Source organism: Alligator mississippiensis, chromosome 3, assembly GCF_030867095.1.
Source record: "Alligator mississippiensis isolate rAllMis1 chromosome 3, rAllMis1, whole genome shotgun sequence".
Taxonomy (NCBI): domain Eukaryota; kingdom Metazoa; phylum Chordata; order Crocodylia; family Alligatoridae; genus Alligator; species Alligator mississippiensis.
Genome location: NC_081826.1, coordinates 80,814,587 through 80,831,276, shown reverse-complemented (window position 1 = coordinate 80,831,276; position 16,690 = coordinate 80,814,587). Strand labels below are relative to the sequence as shown.

Sequence of the window (16,690 nt, the reverse complement as noted above, 5' to 3'; positions counted from 1 at the left end):
GTTACCTTATTATTATGATGGTATGATACAACAACATCCCATGCTGTACCTATGGGCACCTGATCATCATCAAGGAGGTAAACTGGACATTTCCTAGCTACTCAAAACTAAAATTTGGGAGTATTTACTTTTAGTTTGGTTTCTCCAACAATCCAATAACATATCTGCAATTTTTTAATACTGTTACATTATAGTCTATTTTTTCCTAAACCAAAAAGGTCATATGATTGTTCTGGCAGTGAGATGCTTCACTAGCACTATGCCGCACACAAACTGGATGAGCAGCCAACTGCTGAGTGGGCGGCTCATTTAAAAGGGCCATTTGCTTGCCATATGTCTCCTTTTTCTAGACGAGACTAATTCCAGTCATTACAGTTTTAACCAGAAATACAGCTTTGCAAACAACTTGTTAGAGAAATTTCACAAAGTTTCCAACACATCACAGTATTTCAAGTCGTGCAGTGTACTGAAGGAGTAACAGATTATTATGGGCCTAATCCTGAAATCAAATTTTCACAGAGGCTAATACCTTTACTGCATCCCACTAGCATTAATGGGATTCTGCACTGTGGGCATCTACAAATTGAATTGTATAACCAATACCTTAAAAATGTATCACTAGGCCTTCCTAATTTTAAAAAGGTATTGTTACTGGTGTCAGTCCACTATCTTTGCTATTTACTCCCTGTTTAAAGCATTACCTCTCCAGTTTTGAAGTCAAATTCAAGGTTTTCTTTATTTCTATTTTAGTAACTAAGTTTGTCTAAATGGAAAGCATGCATTACTACAGCAACTGTCCTTCTGAAGGATCCTGCACAACTTTGCAAGAAAAAAATTGATGCTACAGAAGACTGTGCAGGGATCTTTTCCCCATTTAACACAACCATGTCTGGAGAAAACAAGAGTATTTCTGCAGTCTCCATGAATGTACCCATGGACTGTGGACCCTCACTTTACCTGAAAGGTGCTTCCAGTACTCTGCCACTCGCACTGAGTTTCTCAGCTTTAGTAGCTCCATTTCTTGCCCCAACTTCCACTGCAGGTACAACCTGACTTAGTTCCTTGAAAAAATGTCCCCAAGGAAGGGAACTTTGTGCCTGAAAGCTTGTCTAAACATCTCCCAACTACAGAGTTGATCCAATAAAAAAAATATCACAAACCATCCTTAATCCTTGGATATTTCCTGGACCATCATAGCTACATTAACACTTCGACCTTACCGCAGAATAGAAGATGTTGAGATTTACCATTGACGATGGAAAAGTCACAATAAGAAGAAAAAAAGCCAGGCTACACAGTGAGGCTTCTTTCCCCAACCTAAGGAAGGGCTCCTTGTGCTCCAAAGCTCATCCAACATCTCTCCCAACTATACATTTGGTCCAATAAAAGATATCACCTCAAGAAACCTTCTTGATTTTTTCTTGGAAGCCTTGTAAAACAGACAATGTATGCAGCGACAGTTTCAAACCAAACTATTATTTAATCATCAACTGGACTGTGGCTGTCAGAGCGACTTGGAACAAAGAAGGCTTCCCACTTAAATCATACCAAGGTCCCTTTTTTACCTGGTACGGAAAGTTCCTCCTTAGGTCTAGACGCCCTTATTCCTGGCTTTGGAGAAACAGAGACCAGAAGCATTCTCTCGGAGATAGCGACATTCACCTCTAGACGCTGCCCACCCAACTTCCTCTTTTCTCACCAAGAAGGGATCTAACCGTCCAGTGCACCTTTGCCCTTAGGCTACCACCTGTAAGAGCCAGACTAGGGGACATTTCCCAATAAATACTGCTAGTTTTGTTCTCTTGAAGAGCCTTGTTAATTCTAGAGGGCAGGGGTGTTAACTGTATGGCTTACAGACTGGATCTGGCCTACAGAGCCATGTCATCTGGCCCACAGGACTTGTAGAGAAGCCAGGAATTTGAGGGTGGATCCACTTCAGAAATCCAGGACACTGAGCCCTGGATAATGATGCTCATTAGCAGCGGTGGGGCAAGCAACAGCTTGCCCAACCACTTGCATCTGGATCAGGCCTAGGGGCAGAGTGAGCTTGATACCTTTGCTCTAGGGGAGTCCTCTCTGTCAGCTTCCTTCCCCGTTTCATTTTACAACCTTATGATTGAACTCAGCCACGTAGAATGTTATCAAACAGGTAAATTACATACAATATTCTTCAGAATAATACAGAAACCTTCCATGCTCCCAAATGTTTGGAGCTTTTGAAGGCCTATCAATTTAAGATTTTTTTTTCAATATTGACCAACAGTCACTGCCTTCTTTGCAAAAAAAGGCTTTAATATTTAACTATAGTAGTCAGATTTTCTACTCAAAATGTCAAGCTGGCATGAAAAATCCCACCACCTCCAGCTGCACAAAACCACATTTCATCCTTACCCAACTGAAACATTAACTACATATTGGACTCAGAAGAATGCTTTAGCAAATTTTTTTCAAGTAATATTTCCCAAAGTCTATGGTTTTCCTAAGGGGTGTTTTAACCACTGCCTCAGTAAAGGTACAGTGCTAGGAATTATGCCTTATGGTACAGATTCTCAAACGGAAGGTTGCTAAAAAGGTCCAGGGAAAAAAAGAGTTCCCTTTTTAACTCAAGGCAGCATGAGAAGGACACTGAAAAAACTTTTTGCCCTATTTGAATATACATGTGCATTCACACAAGAGACCGACTAGGAATATGTGGAACCTGATGAGAGGAACATTGCAGGGCCATCAAGGTTTGTCTTTCACAGATGTAACTTATCCTTTTTAGCATGAGGGGAAAATAAAAAAAAAAAAAATAGACTTGGATATCCGCCCACCACCACAACAGTAACATCTGTTTGTCTTGGCTTCTCTGCCAGGTGGCCCACAAGCCCAGCTTGACTAGCTTGAGAACATTCATGAGATTCTGTGCGTGGCTAATTACACATTCTTTTTCACCAGCTCTGTCACTGGGATCAAATTGTATTCCAGGTTACAGGACACAAGCAGAAGTCTTATACGTAGTGAGAAAGTTGAATGGGAATAACTGCAGCATCTACATGCATCTCTGAACCAAAAATAGAGCTATAGGCTTTGACAGCACTCCTTCAGACTTGAAGTACTATTATTCCTCTATATCTTACATCCTCCTGCACTACTTTGCATTTCAGATTCAAAATCTATAGTAATCCTTAAGCAATACTACTACTGCTCATGCAAATTTAAAACTGAAGGCAGTCTATGTAAATTAAAGAGTACACAGAATCCTGTAGCTTAATTCGTTTTTCTCCTAAACAAAGTTTCACTGTTCAAAGCCTTTGGAAGCAACTTATCCCTATATACTATACATCAAAAATACTGTGTTGGGTACCAGACTAAATTAAGCACGCTAATTAGACTCTCCACATAAACACCAGATTTATACAGATTTAAGTAGTGGGTTTGCATTTTGCTACTGGCACTGATTGATACAGTAATTCAGTCATAGCCTGAAAAACCTGTGAGGCCAGTTGCTTTAATAGGCAACACTGACGTGATTGGCTTTTGGTTCCCAGACATGAAGTATTCTGGTTTCCATGGGGAGGATGCCGACTCAAGTATTCTTACCACGCTTCCTATAAGCCATTTTGAGTAGCATGCATTAGCTCCAGAGAGAAACTTTTGGATGGCCAAGCAGATATTAACAAGATGACATCATTCTGTAGTAAGACTCTTCTATTCTGCACTATCCAAACGTCTTTTACCAGGTAAGTTGTATTTGAGCAAAACTAAGGTGCAACTTTCATTACACAATTTGTTTGCCATGTTAGTTTAGTTTAGTTGTAACGAATTCTTCATTAACTTTGAGAAATGAATCAACATAAGTCTGCCAAAAACTGGATTTTGTATACAATTTCCTGTGCTAGTTACAGGGAACCTAAAATACTCTCCTCCCCATAGGCAAACAAAACCCACAGCAAGAGAACAGACAGACTTGAAACAGAAGTAAAAAAGAAAAGGAATAAAAAGAGTAGGGAATACAGGAAAATATGCAGAAGGCAATGAATTAATTTTAAAAGTGATACTTACACGCAAGAATTTCTATCATCATTCACACACTACACAATAGATGTAGCAAAAGTAAGAATTATAGCATATATAAATTAATACTCAAACCCTACACATTATTGTAGCATTCTCTGAGGTAGTATTTACTCCCTTCCTTAATGCTCCAGCATCTCCATGACGTACTTTGGCTAGTTATGAGCGATTCATCTGGAAGATGTATATCATCAATATGGATCATCAGTCCACATTTCTCTTTGTGGAATGAAAGCATAGAGTTATCAACACAACAAGAGTTTTCAGCTGAGGAGCAGGTTGTCAGCCTAACATAAAAGCAAACAGATTCTCTTTTGCAGAGAAAACAAACAATGTCTACCATTTTTTGTCAGCTTCACCCATAATAGTAACTATGCTCTTCAAACTAACTTTCTCCATTACCATCTCACTTCCCAGATGCTGCTTTCAGACACTTGTGTCCAAAACTACAAGCCTAAATTACCTCCCCACCCCATAAATCAGCCACCATCTAAATGCTGGAGGTTCCTAAAACCCAACAGGCATAAAAGTTCTGCTTCTGGGCATAAGTGATGAATGAGTAAGTAACAAGCCCTAGCAGGATCCAGAAACCAGACATTACTCACCTGCAGGGCTTAATAACGTAGGCACTCTAAGCATGCCTAACAGATCTGATTCCAAACACATGCAGTCAGAGAGGGAGGAAAGACCATTTTATAGGAACACATGTAAATAATAAAATGAGTTGAGACCCTGGAGCAGGACTGCAAACTACTCCTTTGCCTCCCAGGTGAGTGCCCTAACCACTTGACTAGATTTATGCCCATGTCTGCACAATGCTTCTCAATGACTCCATTATTCTCTGTATAGTAGAACAACTTCAACAGGAGAGGCCGTGAGCTCCCCACGCTCTGTGCAGTTCAGGCATTCTGTAGGATGTGGGTTTAAGTCTCTTCAAGTAAAAGGTGAAAATGAACCCAGATCTGTTTACCCCACAGTAAATGTTTCAAAATTCAGCTGCTGATGAAAGGGGAGCACCATCATTGGTGTTTTGTGAGAAAGATGACTATGCCAGCCCTTACTCTAGGATAGGGTTTAGGGCTGTGAATCCCAAGAGGGGGAGGTGTCTCCCTGTATGTCCAAATAAACAACTCAAGTCCTGGAAAATGATGAGGCTTAAAACATGCCTGTTTTCCTCTGAATTTCCTATTGGCCAGATTAAACAACTCCTCTGTCAGTGTGTTGCTTTTGTGGATCCCATCTTTAGGTGCTTAAACCCTTTTGTAATTTACAATCTGTGATACCTGGTCCTCTATCCCTTCCTCAACTTCTTGGCTTGCTCAGACACTGAATTCTTCAGTCACTCTCTCCACAATGAATCTCTTCTGTATTTGCTTGCTGCAATTTCTCCTTAAAAACAGTGACACCACAAAACTGAACTTCAGTCCTACCAGTTCAACTGCTTCTCACAAGAATCTTAAAATCTCCAGTGAAAACTGACAAAGCCCTGGTATGTTTCAACATGTTTGCAAATCTAAAATAGCAGAAAGAATACTGGATGGTGGGTGAACTTTCCATGTTGAGTATTTTCACTCATTATAAATACTAGAAATTTAGTTATGGGATGGGGTGGAGGTGGAAAGAATAGGATGATGATGATGATGACGACTAAGTGAGAGTTTAAAGTCTGTGGAAGCTGGAAAGATTAAAAAAAACAACAACAACAACAACGGCAAATACAAGTCTGCTGGGAGTCTTTCAGGATACTCTCTAAACTGCCCTATAACCCATAAGATAATTCGTTGTGTTTATTTACCATCATAACATTGTCATCAAACTAACCTTTCCTTTGACAATAGCTGAAGACAGGATTCCTTCATCCTGTCTTGAAGAAAGCTAAATTCTGTAAAGTCTCCAGTTAACTAGAAATATCGGGAGGAGGTTGGGTTTGTTTTGTTTTACTGCACACCCCTTTAGTTCATATTCTGGGAAACTGCTGGTACCCGATACTAGAAATAAAAATGGAGTATGCAGAGTGTGACCTATTTTGGCTCTGGACAAAAGCTAGTGTTTAATAAAATCAAGTAAGCATCAAACAAAGGTAAAAGAAAATTAATTTATCTGTCAAAGTACCCACAGATATTATATATTTCCATTTAGAGACTAAACATAATACTAGTGCTTTATATACACATCTCCCATTTCATTTAGTGGTCCAAAACACACTCCAATTAATAGTTTTTGCATATGGTATAACTGACAATACTTTTTTGCAAGGGGTATGTGCCCCCACATTTGCATTTCAAATGTAAACTATTATCCTGGAGATGTAAAAAGAAATTTCAAGAAAAAAAAAAAATAATGAGTACAAAAAGAAGTGTTAGGTGATACGAAGTTTTGGGGATGTTGTGTATTTTTTATATTGGTTGAAATTACCTTCCATAGCTAATAGAACATAACTATATCTCCATGCAAAACTGACTCCCCACTTCTCAGCAAAGGTTTTACCAGCAGAGGCTCCAGGAAGTTGCTGGTTTACAAAATCCTGATTGATTAAATCAGCAGTACAAATATGGGAGGTTTTTTTGGGTGAAGTGGAAGGATGGCAGAAAGAAAGGGACAAAATTATATAAAATCTGTACACTCTATCAAAAGATTGATGGAAGAGGGGAGGCCTGTTTTCAAGAGACAATGCAAGGACACTCCAAAGAGTAGCAGGAAAAAGTTGAGGATTAGGCCTCAAGAATATTTTATTTCATAAAAGAAAGCCAAAAAGATGAGTGCTCCTTTCTTGTTCCATACATAATCACAGCTGCTCAGACTTACTTTTTAAATAACCTGTTAGGTCTTTTAAGGAATATTGAGTTTGCTTCTGGAAAGGAAGAGAACATGAAACTTTATGCAGCTAACTGAATATTTGCTACATAACTAAAATAAAGCTGTTCTGGCTAGAAATCTCTCTAAAATGACTGATCATGTGCCATTTGTAGCTCAAGACAAAGTAAAACAAACAAAGACTCTGGAACCTATCATTCCTGCAGGTACCAGTAAAACTAACATAGATCATCATTAGGGACCTACTTCCACAAACTGCAGTTTTGCACAAATCAAACTTGGGCAACCTCAGCAGGAAAAAGGAACCCCCCCCCCCCCCCCAAACTTACTAAAATAAAGTGCCGGCTCCCCAGTGAGAGCCAGCAGTCCTTCTGGCCACACATACCGCCCAGGGGAAGGGGAGACAGGGGCTGACAGCATGCAAGAGAGCAGGCAAAATGTTTCACACTCTTGACCACTGATTGGCTGAGTGGGTTGCCTCATCATGTAGCCATGCCTTTTTCCACCAATCAATAACAAAGGGCAGGGCTGTATGATGGACAACTGCCTCCACCAAATTAGTGGTGGGGCAGGGCCACAGGGCCCCCTCAGCCACAACGTTGGGGGGGGGGGAGGGGCTTGGCCATGATAAGCCATGAAGATGGGCAGCCCTACAATCTGCTCACGAAACTGGCCAGCTGCCTTCGAGTTGGGTAGACCCCTAATCATCTTCAGTAGCCTTAAAAAAAACAGCACTTTATTACTAAGCCATCAGATGTTGTAAGTGGTCTTTTGGAAAGTGCACACATACATTTGCTTACCATTAAAAAAGCAACCTGTATATATTAGCAAAAGTATATTTCGGCTCTGTTCTCTGGCACTTGCATGACATTCTAAAGTACAAATGCTCCCAAAGATCCACATGTGGCTTGGGTGACAAGCTAAGTTATTATGTGAGAACAAAGCAAGTTAAGAAATTCATGCCTAACCTCAGGTCAGGGTGTGGCACAGCATCTTGGTTGGGAAGTACTCAAGTCACCCCACCTAAAAACAGTGCCCCTCCCTGTTCTTGGTTTCACCCTTCTCTTTGAACTTCAGTTACTACAACAACCTGAGGCTATACAGCCCTGCTGACCAAAAGGGAGGTGTTTGATAGAGTACTTCTGGCTTTGCCTGCCATTATCTCCTACTCGTAATTATACAGGAAGCTGAAACGAAAGAGTTTCTGCCCTTTATGCCATCTTTGGAAGAAGGGGACCCTACTCCTCAATTGCGGATGTTGGGTAGGAAGGCACAGAAAAGTAGTTGGTTCCATGCATCCCTTTTTAAAGATAGAATTTAGTCTGTAAAGAGCTTAACACTGTCATCTGAGGAAGACTGATATCCTCTCCGACATCTACAGAAGCCAGAAAAAGTAATGAACATACTTAGCAGGCAGTGGACGTCCAGCAGATTAGGCACAGTGCAAGAGACCGATAAGAGCTCCAGTCCAAGCACTTTCTGGTCTTGCATAAATCACAGACTCAATATGGCCATTTAATTAAAAAACTGCCTATTTTAAAGAAAAATAGGCAGCACTGGTACTGCTATTGTGCCTTCCTTAGAATTTCAAAGGATCCAGTTATCACAGTGCATATGGACACATCCACCTTTGAATTGCTTTAAAAGGGGAGGGGAAATATTGCCTAGAAACATGCCTTAGCTACTAAGATCTAGCTGTTAGATCTATGTAGTCCTATAGCAATGAGCAAGCTAAATCCCCCCAATTCCAAACCTGAGTGAACCAGGGTCAAACTTGCAGCAGTTTGGCTACACTTACGTCTGCATGATGCTGTAGTGAAGCAAGAGTTGCATCATAACAGCATCCTTTGATATCGCTATACTTGTTACGTAAGTCTATACCCAGTCCAAGGCAGATGGGCTATCCAAACAATAACAAAACAAAAACAAAAAAAGCCACACACACACACACACACACACACACACACACACAGAGCAGTGGTTCCAGTAGCAAATGCATATGTGAAACAGAAATCTGAGGCTGCACATCAATGGAGCCTGGAAGCTCTCCAGCTGCACAACTGCAGAGACATGTTCATTCTTAAGAAGACCTTCATTCAATACCTCCCTCCTTGTTCGGCTTGTTTCTTATTGCATCCTATTATCAGGCACTAATCCATGATTAACAAATCAAACCAGCGTTAACAGGCTTTAGAGCTACCATTCAATGAACACCTACTAACTAGCAAAGCGCATTGTGACTCATTTGGCCCAGCTGCCTCATCTGGCAAAGGATCACATGACAGTTGTACTTTTCTCTATCACTTCTTTGTTTAAAGAAATACTAGAAAAGCCATGCAAACATTTAGGCAAGCAACAGGACAGAGCAAAAATTATTATACTGCACTAATTGCACACTTCCATAATGCATTAGGTCAAAGGTAGAGTCTTTCCAATGCCCAGGATGTGTTACAATTCCAGAGTGGCAACACAACACACCCTAGAATATGGTGTTGTTTCATTAAAGAAATTGAAATAAAAAAGTGTTGTTTCACATCACTGCTGTCATCTGTACATTTTTACAAGAAGAGACATACTCCTCCAGGCTGCAAAAGATGTTTGAAAAGTTTAGTTTTAAAGCATGGTTTTTGATCGTAGCTGTGTTGGCTAAGGACAAGTTTCTTTTAGTAAATGTGGTATCTTTTATTAGACCAAATGAGTAGCTGGAAAAAAGTTCTTAGCAAACTTTTGGGTGCAGTCATCCAAGATGCAACAAACTTCCTGCAAAAACATACACCACCTTCCCAGCAATACCCTCCTACCACCATGGATGTCACTAGCTTATACACCAACATCCTATACCAGTATGGCATCCAAGCCTGCCTCACATACCTACAAGAATGAGATTACAACTCAGAGTACAGGTTTCCCACGATTTATGCTGTACACGCGTTCCTGGAGAATGGTGCATAAACTGAATTTGCGTAACGCAAACCCATTTTACAATGTAGCAAATAGGAATAGGTTCCCATGGCGGTGAAGTGAGGCTGGGACTAGGGAAGGGGTGTGGGGAGGGGTTCCACTCCCAGGGCTGCACAAGGCAGCAAAGCAGAGGGAACAGAGTAGCATTCACCCCAGCCCCAGCGGCTCCAAGAGTGGCCAGCACCAGCAGCCTGCAGCCATTGGGCTGGACCATGCTCTGCCTGTCCCCACTCACCTCTGCTCCTGGGCTGTGCCATGCCCTGATGCAGATAGCTGGTGTCAGCTGCTCCCGGGGCTACTGCAGCCAGGGCTGGGGTGAGTGCTGTGTCCTGCACCGTCCAGGGCTCCACTTGTCCACACTCAGCCCAGCCTGTGCTGGAGCAGCCAACACCAGCTATCTGCACCATAGCATGGTGCAGCCCACAAGCTGGGGTGAACCCAGGCACAGGGGGACAGGTAGAGCACAGTGCAGCCCAGAGGCTGCAGGCAGCTGGTGCCGGCCGCTCCCAGGGCTGCTGCAGCCGGGGCTGGAGTGAGCGGGGCCACGGCCTTTTCCCCTCCCCCCACAGACTTACATGCTTGGGCAAGGGATCATCTATGCTGATCACGTAAAAGCGAATTTACCTTGCATATAATGAATTATGGGTCTAAGTATGCTCATCGCATAAGAGTGAATTTGCATATAAAGAATCCGCATAAAATCAAGGGAAAAGTGTACAGACCTCAGGATATCACTGAACTCATACTTCATCCTCACACACGCAACAACTTCAGTTTCAACAACCAACACTTCCTCCAGACCATGGGCACAACTATGGGCACCAAAATGGTCCCACAATATGCCAAACTTTTTATGGCTCACCTAGAAGAATTCCTCAAGAATTGAACTATCAAACCCTTACTATATCCAAGATACATACAGGACATCTTCATCATCTGGACCAAAACCCTGCAGTCTCCAATTGAATTCTTGGTGGAAATTAACAATCACCACCCCTCCATCAGACTATCACTTGAATACATTTCCCTTTTGGACACTGTGATCAATATCCAAGATGGTAAAATTCAAACCACCATACATAAAAAACCCACAGACCAACATGCATATCTACACAGAACCAACAATCACCCTAAACACACCAAGAAAGCTGTAATATACAGCCAAGCTCTCCAAAACTACCCAATTTGCACTGAGGAGTATACCCATGATCGCCATCTCACACATCTCAAAAGGGCCTTCAGCCAGCCAGGACACCCCTCCAGAGAGATAGATTGCACTTTTGAAAGAGTTTACACACTTATAATAATTATGTATATAAATATTATATATATAATATTTTATATATATTATATACATATACACACACACAATTATTATAAGTGTCTGTGTACACACACACACAAATATATAATTATATAATTAGTATATTAGTGATTCTACCACAACCTGTTAGCTCTTTAAACAGCAACTTCTAAGTTTTCTAGCACCATGGCTATTAGGTTACACAGTGCAAAGGGGGGGCATTAGAACTCCTACTCCTCCACCCCTGAAGGAGTGGCTGGCTCCCCAATATCCAGCCCAGTGGCAAGCTGTTAGGCAACCCCGTGGGGACCCTGCTGCTTCAGCCACTTCAGTCTATGCCCTCTCTGGGACTGCTCAAACAGCAGCATGGCTTCCTGATGCCCTTTGAACAGCACTGGAGAGTCCTGGAACTGTTCAAAGGACAGCAGGAAGTTCCTCATCCTAACTTCCCCCTGCCTGCTTGCTATGCTAATCACCAGAGCAATGGAGGAGGCAAGCACAGGATGGGGAATTCCCCCTGTCACTGCAAGAGCTCTGGCAAGCATTGTGGGCATCAGGGGTGAGGAGAGCAGTTCTTTGCCCCTAAAACCTGTACAGGGCAGGGGGACTGTACTTGGCACCTGCTGCTTTTCAGCAGCAGCTTTCCCCAGGTAGGAGAGAGTGCAGGCTGCCAATGACTGGGCTCCCCTGCGGACAGAAGGAGCCAAGGAGCAACCTGATGTAATCCTCTAGCTAGAGAACTTGCCTTGGAAGCAGTTTTGTAGCTTGCCAGCCAGGGGGCTAGAATGACTGTATGTTCCCCTGCTCATCACATTTTCATGGCCCTGGAAAATACCTCCACTGAAATGTAATGCCTGGTTATACCCTAATTCTGCATGTTCTCAATTTCCAAAAACCCTTTTAGAAATATCCATCTCACATCCTTCAGTTGTATGACCCAACCTTTCATCATAAGAATGTATGCTTTCTGGACAGATTCCATTTTAGTAACGTCTTTAGGAAAGATGCATACTACTGCTTAAACTGTAGTGAGAGGCAGTTAGCCAAAGTCAGAGACTAAAATGCTACCCATCCTGCTTTCTGCCATTATGACATCAGTTGAAACAATTAATGTTGCTAAGCTTAGCTCCTTAAAAGTTGACACAATCAGTGAAAGATGCTAAGGAAAGAGATGTCCATTTGTCAATCATGTAAATTTCTTTCTAGGAATGTTTTAAGCATTTTATCATGCTATTTCATATGTGGGTACTTCAAAATATAGTACTTCATTTCTAAAGGGAGATCACAGATGCCAATTATAATACCCCGGGAAAGGACAAACTAGGCAGCCAATTACATTCTCTATTGGTGTTAATGTCTTTACATTCTCATCAAGTTGGATCCTACTCTCTTACAAGCTAAGAAAAAGGAGCTCCATCAAAACGTTAGTTTTGACCCCTTATTCAACATGCATATAAAGACTCATCTTTTGCTGTAGGGGCCAGAATATTTTGCTATTTGTTTTTAGTCACATGAAAATGAAACTAGATGCTGGATTAAAACTTTAGTTTTCTTCTAAAAGGGGTGCATACTGGTAAAAGTATTATGAATGGGAATGCTCGCAGATGAATGGCTGTGTCAGATACAGCTGTTCCTTTACAATAAGATTTAAACCTTGGCACTATCCCCAGAAGCATATTTACACTGAAATAGTGGAGAAACCCCAGAAATAATCATTAGCAAGATAGTGGATCCAAACAAGAATGCCTCAAAATAGTTTACTTTCCTTCTTAATAAGATGACAGTTTGGTGAATTATTAAAGTATTTGGACTTAAATATACTGGTATCTCATTTTGGCAAGTAGCAAAACCAATGCTTTGGCTATACTAGTAGTTACATACATGAATGATGGTCTCATATTGTGGTAAAAATATAGCATAATCTATACATCCTGCTTTTATAATTGCTTTTGCATATTATCACAATTGCTTTTGCTAAGGCATGTAGGCTAATGATAGATTTACGAGTAGCACTAAACTTCTACAGACAGAGCCAGGAACAGATGCAATAAATAACTCCTTACGGGAGATAAGAGAAGAGGGGCAGGGAAGATGCTGATGTGAAGAGACCAGACCCTGACCGAAGGATGACCGGCAGGGGGCTTAAGAACTGCCCCTGGGAGGGGATTTAAGATGTAAATGAGACATGTATGGAAGCCGTCATAGAAAATGTAACTGCTAGACATACGATGCAAGACGTAATGCTAAGTCTGCCAATAATTGCACGATACGTTGAAATCTATTGTTTACATTGGCTATAAAAAGAAGTTGCAGACACAATTTGTGATCGACTCTGATTTGAGCGGCTCAGCTCCTGGGTCGATCTGTTCGTAAACAATAAATCTGAAATTGGACCTAGCTTGTGTGTGTGACTCTCTCCTGGGGTGGATTGGACAAGCCTCAAGGGGCACGAAACTAGCAGTTTGTGCAACAATATGAAAACCCATAATTCAGGGAAATAAAGTTTCAACTTCCTGTCCTGTTCAATAATTGAAATCCAAAACCATAGTATAAGCTACCATACTAGTATAATTTTGACAGAAAAAGCTGCTTGAAAAAAAACGTCTCCCAACAAAGAGTCTTGTAGGTAACATAAAACACTAAACCAACTATAAATTGCTAGCTGGGTATTTATGTCACATGTTCTCAATTCACAGGAGCTCAAAGCTACAGAATTAAGCAATCAGCACAAAAATAAAATGTTTAGGGCCACATGATTAAAACAAAGCACAAAAACACCACTCATTTAATCTCTTAGAAGCAGTCCTCACAACAAATAGTGTAAGCATAGGTCACTTGGTAGGCTAACACAAATCAGAATGATTCATATCAAGTTAGCTACATGCTCTACTACAGTTACTCACCAAGTCAGCTATAGTTGAAGACCATCTTGTTTAACAATACTGCATCTACTCAAATCAAAGACAATCCTGAATTAAAGATGACTCCACAACAATTAGATTCTATACATGGAAAAATGTATAAATTAAAAAATTTATGTATAGAATCTAATTATTGGAGAGGGGTCTTAAATTCATCCCTCCCACCACTGCAGGGGGAACAGACAGTGGGGAGGTAGGTGGTATGGCAAGGTCAAGCAGCTTGCCCCCTGCTTGCATCTACCCCTCTTTTGTCCCACCTCTGCCTACCTGTTCCTCCCAGACTCTGCTCCCCTACTTCACACCCCCTCCACCTTTGCTCCATGCCAGCAGGCTCTGTCCCTGTTCTAGCCTGGGACACCGAGCATGTCCCCAGCCCAGCCCAGCCCAGCCCCCACCCATCGCACTCAGGAAATGGGGGAAGACAACAGGCAGCAGTGGCAGGTGGAGTACGAAGCAGAAAGCAGAGCAGCAGATTGGGCAGGGAACAGCAGTGGCAACATGTAGGAGGTGCACATGCACCCTGAGAGCCCTAATGCATCCCCTGACATCAGCGTTCCCCACTCAGGCAATGGGCAAGGAGGGCAGGCAAGGTCAAGAGGGGCAGGCAAGGGCACTGGTGCCCCCCCATGAGAGCACTGGCCAGGGAGTGGGGGTGCCAGGAGAAGCGATCCCCACAGTCCTGCCATGGCTGATCACGCCGACCAGGAAAGGGGGGTGTGGGGGGGTGTTCCTCCGCAGCCAATCGTGCCAGCCCAGAACCCTCCCCTTCCCCTGATCGCTGACTGGCCGCTGGGGAAGCAAGTACCCCCCCCCCCACCCAGAAGGCATCAGTCGCCCATGGGTGCAGGCTAACTTGTGAAATGCCTGACAAAAAGGTTGACCCTCACTGTTCTATGACACCTTCTGTAATTAAAACTCTTACACTTTTCCACAGCTTTCTTCTTTTCTACATGCAAAACACTTTATAAAAATACTTGATATGTTTTCAAATTCATCTGTATGAATATCCAACAATTTTTGTAAAACTACTTGAGCCCAGTAGCAGTATCCAACTTGTTAGTAGCTTACTTAACTGTGTAACATACACTACTGCCAAATTATGGTTCAGAAGTCGATAGGCTACTATGGTTTTCCTACACTCATGGAAGCCATTTTTATTTCAGTGTTCAGCTCACAATATTTCAGGTTTTGTTTACTTGCACAGATGCATTATTTTTTCCTTTCGGTGGTTTAATTGGTAACAAAATGTGTAATGCCAACTCAACACAATCTTCCTTGGTAATATGAGGAAGCCATACTCCAAACCATATGAGGTTGTAGGGAGATCTTACACTTCTGTGACATTGCGAAAAGCATGCTTCATTTAGTTCAGATTTAGATCTTACCAAATCCATACAAATCTGGATTTACTCCATGGAGAGGAATTACAATGGAGTTACACTAGTATAAGGGATGAGAACCTGACCCTAAATCTCTAATTCTAAATTAATGAAGTAGATTTCTCAAGGAAGTACTAGAGATTTGTTAAGTGCTTTACAAAGACATCACTAGTAAGAACCAAGCTTTAATAAACCCACGATACTCCAGCACTCTTTTGTGCCAATGACTGGTTTATTTTTCTGTTCTCCTTAGTCCAAGAATTAAACTGAAGACTCAAAAATGCACTTTTCAATATGCATGGAGCTAAGTGTTTACTTGGCCAGAGCAAGACAGCTCAAGCAGTCTGGAGGTCTATGACAGAGCTGTTACTATGCATAAACACCAGGAAATATTTACGCTAAACAAGTTATTAAATTAAGTTTAATACCATGAGCACTATGATACTGAATGTGCCTTCAGTCTGATTATTTTAAAATAAAAGCTTTTAAAATTAAGCTTCCAGAATTTGTATCCAAAAGACAAATGGGGTGGAGAACAGGCTGGATAAATTCCATCACTAAAATGTCATTAGCAGTGGAACATCGCTTTGGTATTAAAAATATTTGCTTTAATTGTATCCGTCTGCTTTCATACATGTAAGTATAGTTCTGTTAAATATTCTGAACCAGAAAGAGGATTAATTATATTGGTAATAACAGATAATAAGGAAAGGAGATATAACCAACAGGGTTAGAGCCATATTTTCACTACATTACTGTTAACAACCTAAGATACTCATAATACTCCCTCTCACCTAATTTAAACTTGTTGCTATCCTATCCAATATTGGAATGAATACAGAAAATTCCTTGGTGTTAGAACACATACAATAAAATTGATTAGCTGTATCATACCTGTATGTAATATAGCACCTTTCACACAAACAAGTCAATAGCAGGATGTTACTGCAGTAGAGTTAATACAACAGTAGAGGCTGCAATTTTCTCTCTTCAATATTCTTTGGCTTTTAACACAAAAATATTTAAAAATCTTAGCATGGGAGTGTATAGTGAAGTGTAAAATTTATTCCATCTTTGGCTGATCATTTCATACTTTTTAAATACTTTTGTTACCAAGTTCACATGAAAAATACTAGCAGTTATACTCAAGTTGGATCCCATTTTTCTAAGGAATCATGTGATTTACCCCAGTGCTGCTTATGTAGATAAAGTATTCACTAGCCTTATGTGCAGCTTTAGATTTTGTGCTACAAAAC

General features: G+C 41.3%; 1 protein-coding gene across 2 annotated transcripts in view; it reads right to left on the bottom strand.

Moving 5' to 3' along the window:
• Positions 1-16,690, bottom strand: part of GAREM1 (GRB2 associated regulator of MAPK1 subtype 1) — a 143,272-nt gene that overhangs the window by 92,191 nt on the left and 34,391 nt on the right. The gene's annotated exons all lie outside the window — the stretch shown is intronic.